This window comes from Pseudophryne corroboree, unplaced genomic scaffold (assembly GCF_028390025.1).
Source record: "Pseudophryne corroboree isolate aPseCor3 unplaced genomic scaffold, aPseCor3.hap2 scaffold_1482, whole genome shotgun sequence".
NCBI lineage: Eukaryota > Metazoa > Chordata > Amphibia > Anura > Myobatrachidae > Pseudophryne > Pseudophryne corroboree.
In genome coordinates this window covers 48264-63133 of record NW_026968112.1, presented here as the reverse complement: position 1 = coordinate 63133, position 14870 = coordinate 48264, and positions in this window count along the sequence as shown.

The window sequence follows — 14870 nt, the reverse complement described above, 5'->3', positions numbered from 1 at the left end:
GAAGCATGATGGCCTAACAGGAGGCTTTAAAATTTTCTTTCTAGTGACCTTCGTTTGGGAGAAAAATGCAAAGGTACAAGACAGCTTTTCCTTGCCAATATCTCTCTTTTGCAAAGAGCTGCGCATTGGAAAATTCAGGGCTATGTCGTGTAGATGATGGCCTAACAGGAGGCTTTAAAATTATCTTTCTAGTGTCCTTCGTTTGGGAGAAAAATGCAAAGGTACAAGACAGCTTTTCCTTGCCAATATCTCTCTTTTGCAAAGAGCTGCGCATTGGAAAATTCAGGGCTATGTCGTGTAGATGATGGCCTAACAGGAGGCTTTAAAATTATCTTTCTAGTGTCCTTCGTTTGGGAGAAAAATGCAAAGGTACAAGACAGCTTTTCCTTGCCAATATCTCTCTTTTGCAAAGAGCTGCGCATTGGAAAATTCAGGGCTATGTCGTGTAGATGATGGCCTATCAGGAGGCTTTAACATTTTCTTTCTAGTGTCCTTCGTTTGGGAGAAAAATGCAAAGGTACAAGACAGCTTTTCCTTGCCAATATCTCTCTTTTGCAAAGAGCTGCGCATTGGAAAATTCAGGGCTATGTCGTGTAGATGATGGCCTAACAGGAGGCTTTAAAATTTTCTTTCTAGTGTCCTTCGTTTGGGAGAAAAATGCAAAGGTACAAGACAACTTTTCCTTGCCAATATCTCTCTTTTGCAAAGAGCTGCGCATTGGAAAATTCAGGGCTATGTCGTGTAGATGATGGCCTAACAGGAGGCTTTAAAATTTTCTTTCTAGTGACCTTCGTTTGGGAGAAAAATGCAAAGGTACAAGACAGCTTTTCCTTGCCAATATCTCTCTTTTGCAAAGAGCTGCGCATTGGAAAATTCAGGGCTATGTCGTGTAGATGATGGCCTAACAGGAGGCTTTAAAATTATCTTTCTAGTGTCCTTCGTTTGGGAGAAAAATGCAAAGGTACAAGACAGCTTTTCCTTGCCAATATCTCTCTTTTGCAAAGAGCTGCGCATTGGAAAATTCAGGGCTATGTCGTGTAGATGATGGCCTAACAGGAGGCTTTAAAATTATCTTTCTAGTGTCCTTCGTTTGGGAGAAAAATGCAAAGGTACAAGACAGCTTTTCCTTGCCAATATCTCTCTTTTGCAAAGAGCTGCGCATTGGAAAATTCAGGGCTATGTCGTGTAGATGATGGCCTAACAGGAGGCTTTAAAATTTTCTTTCTAGTGTCCTTCGTTTGGGAGAAAAATGCAAAGGTACAAGACAGCTTTTCCTTGCCAATATCTCTCTTTTGCAAAGAGCTGGGCATTGGAAAATTCAGGGCTATACCGTGTAGATGAAGCACTAACAGGAGGCTTTAAAATTTTCTTTCTAGTGTCCTTCGTTTGGGAGAAAAATGCAAAGGTACAAGACAGCTTTTCCTTGCCAATATCTCTCTTTTGCAAAGAGCTGCGCATTGGAAAATTCAGGGCTATGCCGTGTAGATGATGGCCTAACAGGAGGCTTAAAAATTTTCTTTCTAGTGTCCTTCGTTTGGGAGAAAAATGCAAAGGTACAAGACAGCTTTTCCTTGCCAATATCTCTCTTTTGCAAAGAGCTGCGCATTGGAAAATTCAGGGCTATGTCGTGTAGATGATGGCCTAACAGGAGGCTTTAAAATTTTCTTTCTAGTGACCTTCGTTTGGGAGAAAAATGCAAAGGTACAAGACAGCTTTTCCTTGCCAATATCTCTCTTTTGCAAAGAGCTGCGCATTGGAAAATTCAGGGCTATGTCGTGTAGATGATGGCCTAACAGGAGGCTTTAAAATTTTCTTTCTAGTGTCCTTCGTTTGGGAGAAAAATGCAAAGGTACAAGACAGCTTTTCCTTGCCAATATCTTTCTTTTGCAAAGAGCTGCGCATTGGAAAATTCAGGGCTATGTCGTGTAGATGATGGCCTAACAGTAGGCTTTAAAATTATCTTTCTAGTGTCCTTCGTTTGGGAGAAAAATGCAAAGGTACAAGACAGCTTTTCCTTGCCAATATCTCTCTTTTGCAAAGAGCTGCGCATTGGAAAATTCAGGGCTATACCGTGTAGATGAAGCACTATCAGGAGGCTTTAAAATTTTCATTCTAGTGTCCTTCGTTTGGGAGAAAAATGCAAAGGTACAAGACAGCTTTTCCTTGCCAATATCTCTCCTTTGCAAAGAGCTGCGCATTGGAAAATTCAGGGCTATGCCGTGTAGATGATGGCCTAACAGGAAGCTTTAAAATTTTCTTTCTAGTGTCCTTCGTTTGGGAGAAAAATGCAAAGGTACAAGACAGCTTTTCCTTGCCAATATCTCTCTTTTGCAAAGAGCTGTGCATTGGAAAATTCAGGGCTATGTCGTGTAGATGATTGCCTAACAGGAGGCTTTAAAATTATCTTTCTAGTGTCCTTCGTTTGGGAGAAAAATGCAAAGGTACAAGACAGCTTTTCCTTGCCAATATCTCTCTTTTGCAAAGAGCTGCGCATTGTAAAAATCAGGGCTATGTCGTGTAGATGATGGCCTAACAGGAGGCTTTAAAATTATCTTTCTAGTGTCCTTCGTTTGGGAGAAAAATGCAAAGGTACAAGACAGCTTTTCCTTGCCAATATCTCTCTTTTGCAAAGAGCTACGCATTGGAAAATTCAGGGCTATGTCTTGTAGATGATGGCCTAACAGTAGGCTTTAAAATTTTCTTTCTAGTGTCCTTCGTTTGGGAGAAAAATGCAAAGGTACAAGACAGCTTTTCCTTGCCAATATCTCTCTTTTGCAAAGAGCTACGCATTGGAAAATTCAGGGCTATGTCTTGTAGATGATGGCCTAACAGTAGGCTTTAAAATTTTCTTTCTAGTGTCCTTCTTTTGGGAGAAAAATGCAAAGGTACAAGACAGCTTTTCCTTGCCAATATCTCTCTTTTGCAAAGAGCTGCGCATTGGAAAATTCAGGGCTATGTCGTGTAGATGATGGCCTAACAGGAGGCTTTAAAATTATCTTTCTAGTGTCCTTCGTTTGGGAGAAAAATGCAAAGGTACAAGACAGCTTTTCCTTGCCAATATCTCTCTTTTGCAAAGAGCTACGCATTGGAAAATTCAGGGCTATGTCGTGTAGATGATGGCCTAACAGGAGGCTTTAACATTTTCTTTCTAGTGTCCTTCGTTTGGGAGAAAAATGCAATGGTACAAGACAGCTTTTCCTTGCCAATATCTCTCTTTTGCAAAGAGCTGCGCATTGGAAAATTCAGGGCTATGTCGTGTAGATGATGGAATAACAGGAGGCTTTAAAATTTTCTTTCTAGTGTCCTTCGTATGGGAGAAAAATGCAAAGGTACAAGACAGCTTTTCCTTGCCAATATCTCTCTTTTGCAAAGAGCTGCGCATTGGAAAATTCAGGGCTATGCCGTGTAGATGATGGCCTAACAGGAGGCTTTAAAATTTTCTTTCTAGTGTCCTTCGTTTGGGAGAAAAATGCAAAGGTACAAGACAGCTTTTCCTTGCCAATATCTCTCTTTTGCAAAGAGCTGCGCATTGGAAAATTCAGGGCTATGTCGTGTAGATGATGGCCTAACAGGAGGCTTTAAAATTATCTTTCTCTATCGTCCTAAGTGGATGCTGGGGTTCCTGAAAGGACCATGGGGAATAGCGGCTCCGCAGGAGACAGGGCACAAAAGTAAAGCTTTTACAGGTCAGGTGGTGTGTACTGGCTCCTCCCCCTATGACCCTCCTCCAGACTCCAGTTAGATTTTTGTGCCCGGCCGAGAAGGGTGCAATTCTAGGTGGCTCTCATAAAGAGCTGCTTAGAGAGTTTAGCTTAGGTTTTTTATTTTACAGTGATTCCTGCTGGCAACAGGATCACTGCAACGAGGGACAGAGGGGAGAAGAAGTGAACTCACCTGCGTGCAGGATGGATTGGCTTCTTGGCTACTGGACATGAAGCTCCAGAGGGACGATCACAGGTACAGCCTGGATGGTCACCGGAGCCACGCCGCCGGCCCCCTCACAGATGCTGAAGCAAGAAGAGGTCCAGAATCGGCGGCTGAAGACTCCTGCAGTCTTCTTAAGGTAGCGCACAGCACTGCAGCTGTGCGCCATTTTCCTCTCAGCACACTTCACACGGCAGTCACTGAGGGTGCAGGGCGCTGGGGGGGGGGCGCCCTGGGAGGCAAATGAAAACCTTTAAAAAGGCTAAAAATACCTCACATATAGCCCCAGAGGCTATATGGAGATATTTACCCCTGCCTAAATGTACTAAATAGCGGGAGACGAGCCCGCCGAAAAAGGGGCGGGGCCTATCTCCTCAGCACACGGCGCCATTTTCTGTCACAGCTCCGCTGGTCAGGAAGGCTCCCAGGTCTCTCCCCTGCACTGCACTACAGAAACAGGGTATAACAGAGAGGGGGGGCAAAATAAATGGCAATATATTAATATAAAAGCAGCTATAAGGGAGCACTTAATCATAAGGCTATCCCTGTCATATATAGCGCTTTTTGGTGTGTGCTGGCAGACTCTCCCTCTGTCTCCCCAAAGGGCTAGTGGGTCCTGTCTTCGTATAGAGCATTCCCTGTGTGTCTGCTGTGTGTCGGTACGTGTGTGTCGACATGTATGAGGACGTTATTGGTGTGGAGGCGGAGCAATTGCCAAATATGAGGATGTCACCTCCTAGGGGGTCGACACCAGAATGGATGCCTTTATTTGTGGAATTACGGGATAGCGTCAACTCGCTTAAGCAGTCGTTTGCCGACATGAGGCGGCCGGACACTCAATTAGTGCCTGTCCAGGCGCCTCAAACACCGTCAGGGGCTGTAAAACGCCCCTTGCCTCAGTCGGTCGACACAGACCCAGACACAGGCACTGATTCCGGTGGTGAAGGTGACGAATCAACCGTATTTTCCAGTAGGGCCACACGTTATATGATTTTGGCAATAAAGGAGATGTTACATTTAGCTGATACTACAGGTACCACTAAACAGGGTATTATGTGGGGTGTGAAAAAACTACCAGTAGTTTTTACCGAATCAGAAGAATTAAATGACGTGTGTGATGAAGCGTGGGGTGCCCCGATAAAAAACTGCTAATTTCAAAGAAGTTATTGGCTTTATACCCTTTCCCGCCAGAGGTTAGGGAGCGCTGGGAAACACCTCCTAGGGTGGACAAAGCGCTAACACGCTTATCAAAACAAGTGGCGTTACCCTCTCCTGAGACGGCCGCACTTAAAGATCCATCAGATAGGAGGATGGAAAATATCCAAAAAGGTATATACACACATGCAGGTGTTATACTACGACCAGCTATTGCGACTGCCTGGATGTGCAGTGCTGGGGTAGTTTGGTCAGAGTCCCTGATCGAAAATATTGATACCCTGGACAGGGACAATATTTTACTGTCGTTAGAACAAATAAAGGATGCATTTCTTTATATGCGTGATGCACAGAGAGATATCTGCACACTGGCATCACGGGTAAGTGTGCTATGTCCATTTCGGCCAGAAGAGCTTTATGGACACGACAGTGGACAGGCGATGCGTAGAGGAGTTATTTGGGGTCGGTCTATCGGATTTGGTGGCCACGGCTACGGCCGGGATATCCACCTTTCTACCTCAAGTCACTCCCCAACAGAAAAAGGCACCGACCTTTCAACCGCAGCCCTTTCGTTCCTTTAAAAATAAGAGAGCAAAGGGCTATTCATATCTGCCACGAGGCAGAGGACGAGGGAAGAGACAGCAACAGGCAGCTCCTTCCCAGGAACAGAAGCCCTCCCCGGCTTCTACAAAAGCCTCAGCATGACGCTGGGGCTTCGCAAGCGGACTCGGGGGCGGTAGGCGGTCGTCTCAAGAATTACAGCGCGCAGTGGGCTCACTCGCAGGTAAATCCCTGGATCCTGCAGATAATATCTCAGGGGTACAGGTTGAAATTAGAGACAGAGCCACCTCGCCGTTTCCTGAAGTCTGCTTTACCAACGTCCCCCTCAGAAAGGGAGACGGTTTTGGAAGCCATTCACAAGCTGTATTCTCAGCAGGTGATAGTCAAGGTACCTCTTCTACAACAAGGGAAGGGGTATTATTCCACTCTTTTTGTGGTACCGAAGCCGGATGGCTCGGTAAGGCCTATTCTAAATCTGAAGTCCTTGAACCTGTACATAAAGAAGTTCAAGTTCAAGATGGAGTCACTCAGAGCAGTGATAGCGAACCTGGAAGAAGGGGACTTTATGGTATCCTTGGACATCAAGGATGCGTATCTCCACGTTCCAATTACCCCTCACACCAGGGGTACCTCAGGTTCGTTGTACAAAACTGTCACTATCAGTTTCAGACGCTGCCGTTTGGTTTGTCCACGGCACCTCGGGTCTTTACAAAGGTAATGGCCGAGATAATATTTCTTCTTCGAAGAAAAGGCGTATTAATTATCCCATACTTGGACGATCTCCTAATAAGGGCAAGGTCCAGAGAACAGCTAGAGATGGGTTTAGCACTATCTCAAGAGGTGCTAAAGCAGCACGGATGGATTCTGAATATTCCAAAATCCCAATTAATGCCGACAACTCGTCTGCTGTTCCTGGGGATGATTCTGGACACAGTTCAGAAAAAGGTTTTTCTTCCCGAAGAAAAAGCCAAGGAGTTATCTGACCTGGTCAGGAACCTCCTAAAACCAGGAAAGGTGTCTGTACATCAATGCACAAGAGTCCTGGGAAAAAATGGTAGCTTCTTACGAAGCAATCCCTTTCGGCAGATTCCATGCAAAGGGATCTGTTGGACAAATGGTCAGGGTCGCATCTTCAGATGCACCTGCGGATAACCCTGTCGCCGAGGACAAGGGTATCCCTTCTGTGGTGGTTGCAGGAGGCTCATCTATTGGAGGGCCGCAGATTCGGCATGCAGGATTGGATCCTGGTGACCACGGATGCCAGCCTGAGAGGCTGGGGAGCAGTCACACAGGGAAGAAATTTCCAGGGAGTGTGGTCGAGCCTGAAAAAGTCTCTTCACATAAGCATTCTGGAACTAAGAGCAATCTACAATGCTCTAAGCCAGGCGGAACCTCTGCTTCAAGGAAGACCGGTGTTGATCCAGTCGGACAACATCACGGCAGTCGCCCATGTAAACAGACAGGGCGGCACAAGAAGCAGGAGGGCAATGGCAGAAGCTGCCAGGATCCTTCGCTGGGCGGAGAATCACGTGATAGCACTGTCAGCAGTATTCATCCCGGGCGTGGACAACTGGGAAGCAGACTTCCTCAGCAGACACGACCTTCACCCGGGAGAGTGGGGACTTCATCCAGAAGTTTTCCACATGCTATTAAACCGTTGGGTAAAACCAATGGTGGACATGATGGCGTCTCGCCTCAACAAAACACTGGACAGGTATTGCGCCAGGTCAAGAGATCCGCAGGCAATAGCTGTGGACGCGCTGGTAACACCTTGGGTGTACCAGTCGGTATATGTGTTTCCTCCTCTGCCTCTCATACCAAAGGTATTGAGGATTATACGGCAAAGAGGAGTAAGACTAGTGGCTCCGGATTGGCCAAGAAGGACTTGGTACCCGGAACTTCAAGAGATGGTCACGGACGATCCGTGGCCTCTAGTTCTGAGAAGGGACCTGCTTCAGCAGGGTCCTTGTCTTTTTCAAGACTTACCGCGGCTGCGTTTTGACGGCATGGCGTTTGAATGCCAGATCCTAAAAGGAAAAGGCATTCCAGAAGAAGTCATTCCTACCTTGATAAAGGCAAGGAAGGAAGTCACCGCGAAGCATTATCGCCGTATTTGGCGAAAATATGTTGCGTGGTGCGAGCAGCGGAGTGCTCCGATGGAGGAATTTCAACTGGGTCGTTTTCCTACATTTCCTGCAATCAGGATTGTCTATGGGTCTCAAATTGGGATCTATTAAGGTTCAAATTTCGGCCCTATCAATATTCTTCCAAAAAGAATTGGCCTCAGTCCCTGAGGTCCAGATTTTTATCAAAGGAGTACTGCATATACAGCCTCCTGTGGTGCCTAAGGTGGCACCGTGGGATCTAAATGTAGTTTTAGATTTCCTCAAATCCAATTGGTTTGAACCACTAAAGAATGTGGATTTGAAATATCTCACATGGAAAGTGACTATGTTACTGGCCCTGGCTTCGGCCGGGAGAGTATCTGAACTGGCGGCTTTGTTTTATAAAAGCCCATATTTAATTTTCCATTCGACATAGGGCAGAGCTGCGGACGCGTCCGCATTTTCTCCCTAAGGTGGTATCAGCGTTTCACCTGAACCAGCCTATTGTAGTGCCTGCGGCTACAGACGACTTGAAGGACTCCAAGTTGTTGGACGTTGTCAGAGCCTTAAAAATATACATTTAAAGGACGGCTGGAGTCAGAAAATCTGACTCGCTGTTTATACTGTATGCACCCAACAAGTTGGGTGCACCTGCTTCTAAGCAGTCGATTGCTCGTTGGATTTGTAACAAAATTCAACTTGTACATTCTGTGGCAGGCCTGCCACAGCCTAAATCTGTTAAGGCCCATTCCGCAAGGAAGGTGGGCTCATCTTGGGCGGCTGCCCGAGGGGTCTCGGCATTACAACTCTGCCGAGCAGCTACGTGGTCAGGGGAGAACACGTTTGTAAATTTTTACAAATTTGATACCCTGGCAAAGGAGGACCTGGAGTTCTCTCATTCGGTGCTGCAGAGTCATCCGCACTCTCCCGCCCGTTTGGGAGCTTTGGTATAATCCCCATGGTCCTTTCAGGAACCCCAGCATCCACTTAGGACGATAGAGAAAATAAGAATTTACTTACCGATAATTCTATTTCTCGGAGTCCGTAGTGGATGCTGGGCGCCCATCCCAAGTGCGGATTATCTGCAATACTTGTACATAGTTATTGTTAACTAATTCGGGTTATTGTTTAGGAAGCCATCTTTCAGAGGCTCCTCTGTTATCATACTGTTAACTGGGTTTAGATCACAAGTTGTACGGTGTGATTGGTGTGGCTGGTATGAGTCTTACCCGGGATTCAAAATCCTCCCTTATTGTGTACGCTCGTCCGGGCACAGTACCTAACTGGAGTCTGGAGGAGGGTCATAGGGGGAGGAGCCAGTACACACCACCTGACCTGTAAAAGCTTTACTTTTGTGCCCTGTCTCCTGCGGAGCCGCTATTCCCCATGGTCCTTTCAGGAACCCCAGCATCCACTACGGACTCCGAGAAATAGAATTATCGGTAAGTAAATTCTTATTTTCTAGTGTCCTTCGTTTGGGAGAAAAATGCAAAGGTACAAGACAGCTTTTCCTTGCCAATATCTCTCTTTTGCAAAGAGCTGCGCATTGGAAAATTCAGGGCTATGTCGTGTAGATGATGGCCTAACAGGAGGCTTTAAAATTATCTTTCTAGTGTCCTTCGTTTGGGAGAAAAATGCAAAGGTACAAGACAGCTTTTCCTTGCCAATATCTCTCTTTTGCAAAGAGCTACGCATTGGAAAATTCAGGGCTATGCCGTGTAGATGAAGCACTAACAGGAGGCTTTAAAATTATCTTTCTAGTGTCCTTCGTTTGGGAGAAAAATGCAAAGGTACAAGACAGCTTTTCCTTGCCAATATCTCTCTATTGCAAAGAGCTACGCATTGGAAAATTCAGGGCTATGCCGTGTAGAGGAAGCACTAACAGGAGGCTTTAAAATTATCTTTCTAGTGTCCTTCGTTTGGGAGAAAAATGCAAAGGTACAAGACAGCTTTTCCTTGCCAATATCTCTCTATTGCAAAGAGCTACGCATTGGAAAATTCAGGGCTATGCCGTGTAGATGAAGCACTAACAGGAGGCTTTAAAATTATCTTTCTAGTGTCCTTCGTTTGGGAGAAAAATCCAAAGGTACAAGACAGCTTTTCCTTGCCAATATCTCTCTTTTGCAAAGAGCTGCGCATTGGAAAATTCAGGGCTATGTCGTGTAGATGACGGCCTAACAGGAGGCTTTAAAATTATCTTTCTAGTGCCCTTCGTTTGGGAGAAAAATGCAAAGGTACAAGACAGCTTTTCCTTGCCAATATCTCTCTTTTGCAAAGAGCTACGCATTGGAAAATTCAGGGCTATGTCGTGTAGATGATGGCCTAACAGGAGGCTTTAAAATTATCTTTCTAGTGCCCTTCGTTTGGGAGAAAAATGCAAAGGTAAAGACAGCTTTTCCTTGCCAATATCTCTCTTTTGCAAAGAGCTGCGCATTGGAAAATTCAGGGCTATGCCGTGTAGATGATGGCCTAACAGGAGGCTTTAAAATTTTCTTTCTAGTGTCCTACGTTTGGGAGAAAAATGCAAAGGTACAAGACAGCTTTTCCTTGCCAATATCTCTCTTTTGCAAAGAGCTGCGCATTGGAAAATTCAGGGCTATGTCGTGTAGATGATGGCCTAACAGGAGGCTTTAAAATTATCTTTCTAGTGTCCTTCGTTTGGGAGAAAAATGCAAAGGTACAAGACAGCTTTTCCTTGCCAATATCTCTCTTTTGCAAAGAGCTACGCATTGGAAAATTCAGGGCTATGTCTTGTAGATGATGGCCTAACAGTAGGCTTTCAAATTTTCTTTCTAGTGTCCTTCGTTTGGGAGAAAAATGCAAGGTACAAGACAGCTTTTCCTTGCCAATATCTCTCTTTTGCAAAGAGCTACGCATTGGAAAATTCAGGGCTATGTCTAGTAGATGATGGCCTAACAGTAGGCTTTAAAATTTTCTTTCTAGTGTCCTTCGTTTGGGAGAAAAATGCAAAGGTACAAGACAGCTTTTCCTTGCCAATATCTCTCTTTTGCAAAGAGCTACGCATTGGAAAATTCAGGGCTATGTCGTATAGATGATGGCCTAACAGGAGGCTTTAAAATTTTCTTTCTAGTGTCCTTCGTTTGGGAGAAAAATGCAAAGGTACAAGACAGCTTTTCCTTGCCAATATCTCTCTTTTGCAAAGAGCTACGCATTAGAAAATTCAGGGCTATGCCGTGTAGCTGAAGCACTAACAGGAGGCTTTAAAATTTTCATTCTAGTGTCCTTCGTTTGGGAGAAAAATGCAAAGGTACAAGACAGCTTTTCCTTGCCAATATCTCTCTTTTGCAAAGAGCTGCGCATTGGAAAATTCAGGGCTATACCGTGTAGATGAAGCACTAACAGGAGGCTTTAAAATTTTCTTTCTAGTGTCCTTCGTTTGGGAGAAAAATGCAATGGTACAAGACAGCTTTTCCTTGCCAATATCTCTCTTTTGCAAAGAGCTACGCATTGGAAAATTCAGGGCTATGTCGTGTAGATGATGGCCTAACAGGAGGCTTTAACATTTTCTTTCTAGTGTCCTTCGTTTGGGAGAAAAATGCAAAGGTACAAGACAGCTTTTCCTTGCCAATATCCCTCTTTTGCAAAGAGCTGCGCATTGGAAAATTCAGGGCTATGTCGTGTAGATGATGGCCTAACAGGAGGCTTTAAAATTTTCTTTCTAGTGACCTTCGTTTGGGAGAAAAATGCAAAGGTACAAGACAGCTTTTCCTTGCCAATATCTCTCTTTTGCAAAGAGCTGCGCATTGGAAAATTCAGGGCTATGTCGTGTAGATGATGGCCTAACAGGAGGCTTTAAAATTTTCTTTCTAGTGACCTTCGTTTGGGAGAAAAATGCAAAGGTATAAGACAGCTTTTCCTTGCCAATATCTCTCTTTTGCAAAGAGCTGCGCATTGGAAAATTCAGGGCTATGTCGTGTAGATGATGGCCTAACAGGAGGCTTTAAAATTTTCTTTCTAGTGTCCTTCGTTTGGGAGAAAAATGCAATGGTACAAGACAGCTTTTCCTTGACAATATCTCTCTTTTGCAAAGAGCTGCGCATTGGAAAATTCAGGGCTATGTCGTGTAGATGATGGCCTAACAGGAGGCTTTAAAATTTTCTTTCTAGTGTCCTTCGTTTGGGAGAAAAATGCAAAGGTACAAGACAGCTTTTCCTTGCCAATATCTCTCTTTTGCAAAGAGCTGCGCATTGGAAAATTCAGGGCTATGTCGTGTAGATGATGGCCTAACAGGAGGCTTTAAAATTTTAATTCTAGTGTCCTTCGTTTGGGAGAAAAATGCAAAGGTACAAGACAGCTTTTCCTTGCCAATATCTCTCTTTTGCAAAGAGCTGCGCATTGGAAAATTCAGGGCTATACCGTGTAGATGAAGCACTATCAGGAGGCTTTAAAATTTTCATTCTAGTGTCCTTCGTTTGGGAGAAAAATGCAAAGGTACAAGACAGCTTTTCCTTGCCAATATCTCTCCTTTGCAAAGAGCTGCGCATTGGAAAATTCAGGGCTATGCCGTGTAGATGATGGCCTAACAGGAAGCTTTAAAATTTTCTTTCTAGTGTCCTTCGTTTGGGAGAAAAATGCAAAGGTACAAGACAGCTTTTCCTTGCCAATATCTCTCTTTTGCAAAGAGCTGTGCATTGGAAAATTCAGGGCTATGTCGTGTAGATGATTGCCTAACAGGAGGCTTTAAAATTATCTTTCTAGTGTCCTTCGTTTGGGAGAAAAATGCAAAGGTACAAGACAGCTTTTCCTTGCCAATATCTCTCTTTTGCAAAGAGCTGCGCATTGTAAAAATCAGGGCTATGTCGTGTAGATGATGGCCTAACAGGAGGCTTTAAAATTATCTTTCTAGTGTCCTTCGTTTGGGAGAAAAATGCAAAGGTACAAGACAGCTTTTCCTTGCCAATATCTCTCTTTTGCAAAGAGCTACGCATTGGAAAATTCAGGGCTATGTCTTGTAGATGATGGCCTAACAGTAGGCTTTAAAATTTTCTTTCTAGTGTCCTTCGTTTGGGAGAAAAATGCAAAGGTACAAGACAGCTTTTCCTTGCCAATATCTCTCTTTTGCAAAGAGCTACGCATTGGAAAATTCAGGGCTATGTCTTGTAGATGATGGCCTAACAGTAGGCTTTAAAATTTTCTTTCTAGTGTCCTTCTTTTGGGAGAAAAATGCAAAGGTACAAGACAGCTTTTCCTTGCCAATATCTCTCTTTTGCAAAGAGCTGCGCATTGGAAAATTCAGGGCTATGTCGTGTAGATGATGGCCTAACAGGAGGCTTTAAAATTATCTTTCTAGTGTCCTTCGTTTGGGAGAAAAATGCAAAGGTACAAGACAGCTTTTCCTTGCCAATATCTCTCTTTTGCAAAGAGCTACGCATTGGAAAATTCAGGGCTATGTCGTGTAGATGATGGCCTAACAGGAGGCTTTAACATTTTCTTTCTAGTGTCCTTCGTTTGGGAGAAAAATGCAATGGTACAAGACAGCTTTTCCTTGCCAATATCTCTCTTTTGCAAAGAGCTGCGCATTGGAAAATTCAGGGCTATGTCGTGTAGATGATGGAATAACAGGAGGCTTTAAAATTTTCTTTCTAGTGTCCTTCGTATGGGAGAAAAATGCAAAGGTACAAGACAGCTTTTCCTTGCCAATATCTCTCTTTTGCAAAGAGCTGCGCATTGGAAAATTCAGGGCTATGCCGTGTAGATGATGGCCTAACAGGAGGCTTTAAAATTTTCTTTCTAGTGTCCTTCGTTTGGGAGAAAAATGCAAAGGTACAAGACAGCTTTTCCTTGCCAATATCTCTCTTTTGCAAAGAGCTGCGCATTGGAAAATTCAGGGCTATGTCGTGTAGATGATGGCCTAACAGGAGGCTTTAAAATTATCTTTCTCTATCGTCCTAAGTGGATGCTGGGGTTCCTGAAAGGACCATGGGGAATAGCGGCTCCGCAGGAGACAGGGCACAAAAGTAAAGCTTTTACAGGTCAGGTGGTGTGTACTGGCTCCTCCCCCTATGACCCTCCTCCAGACTCCAGTTAGATTTTTGTGCCCGGCCGAGAAGGGTGCAATTCTAGGTGGCTCTCATAAAGAGCTGCTTAGAGAGTTTAGCTTAGGTTTTTTATTTTACAGTGATTCCTGCTGGCAACAGGATCACTGCAACGAGGGACAGAGGGGAGAAGAAGTGAACTCACCTGCGTGCAGGATGGATTGGCTTCTTGGCTACTGGACATGAAGCTCCAGAGGGACGATCACAGGTACAGCCTGGATGGTCACCGGAGCCACGCCGCCGGCCCCCTCACAGATGCTGAAGCAAGAAGAGGTCCAGAATCGGCGGCTGAAGACTCCTGCAGTCTTCTTAAGGTAGCGCACAGCACTGCAGCTGTGCGCCATTTTCCTCTCAGCACACTTCACACGGCAGTCACTGAGGGTGCAGGGCGCTGGGGGGGGGGCGCCCTGGGAGGCAAATGAAAACCTTTAAAAAGGCTAAAAATACCTCACATATAGCCCCAGAGGCTATATGGAGATATTTACCCCTGCCTAAATGTACTAAATAGCGGGAGACGAGCCCGCCGAAAAAGGGGCGGGGCCTATCTCCTCAGCACACGGCGCCATTTTCTGTCACAGCTCCGCTGGTCAGGAAGGCTCCCAGGTCTCTCCCCTGCACTGCACTACAGAAACAGGGTATAACAGAGAGGGGGGGCAAAATAAATGGCAATATATTAATATAAAAGCAGCTATAAGGGAGCACTTAATCATAAGGCTATCCCTGTCATATATAGCGCTTTTTGGTGTGTGCTGGCAGACTCTCCCTCTGTCTCCCCAAAGGGCTAGTGGGTCCTGTCTTCGTATAGAGCATTCCCTGTGTGTCTGCTGTGTGTCGGTACGTGTGTGTCGACATGTATGAGGACGTTATTGGTGTGGAGGCGGAGCAATTGCCAAATATGAGGATGTCACCTCCTAGGGGGTCGACACCAGAATGGATGCCTTTATTTGTGGAATTACGGGATAGCGTCAACTCGCTTAAGCAGTCGTTTGCCGACATGAGGCGGCCGGACACTCAATTAGTGCCTGTCCAGGCGCCTCAAACACCGTCAGGGGCTGTAAAACGCCCCTTG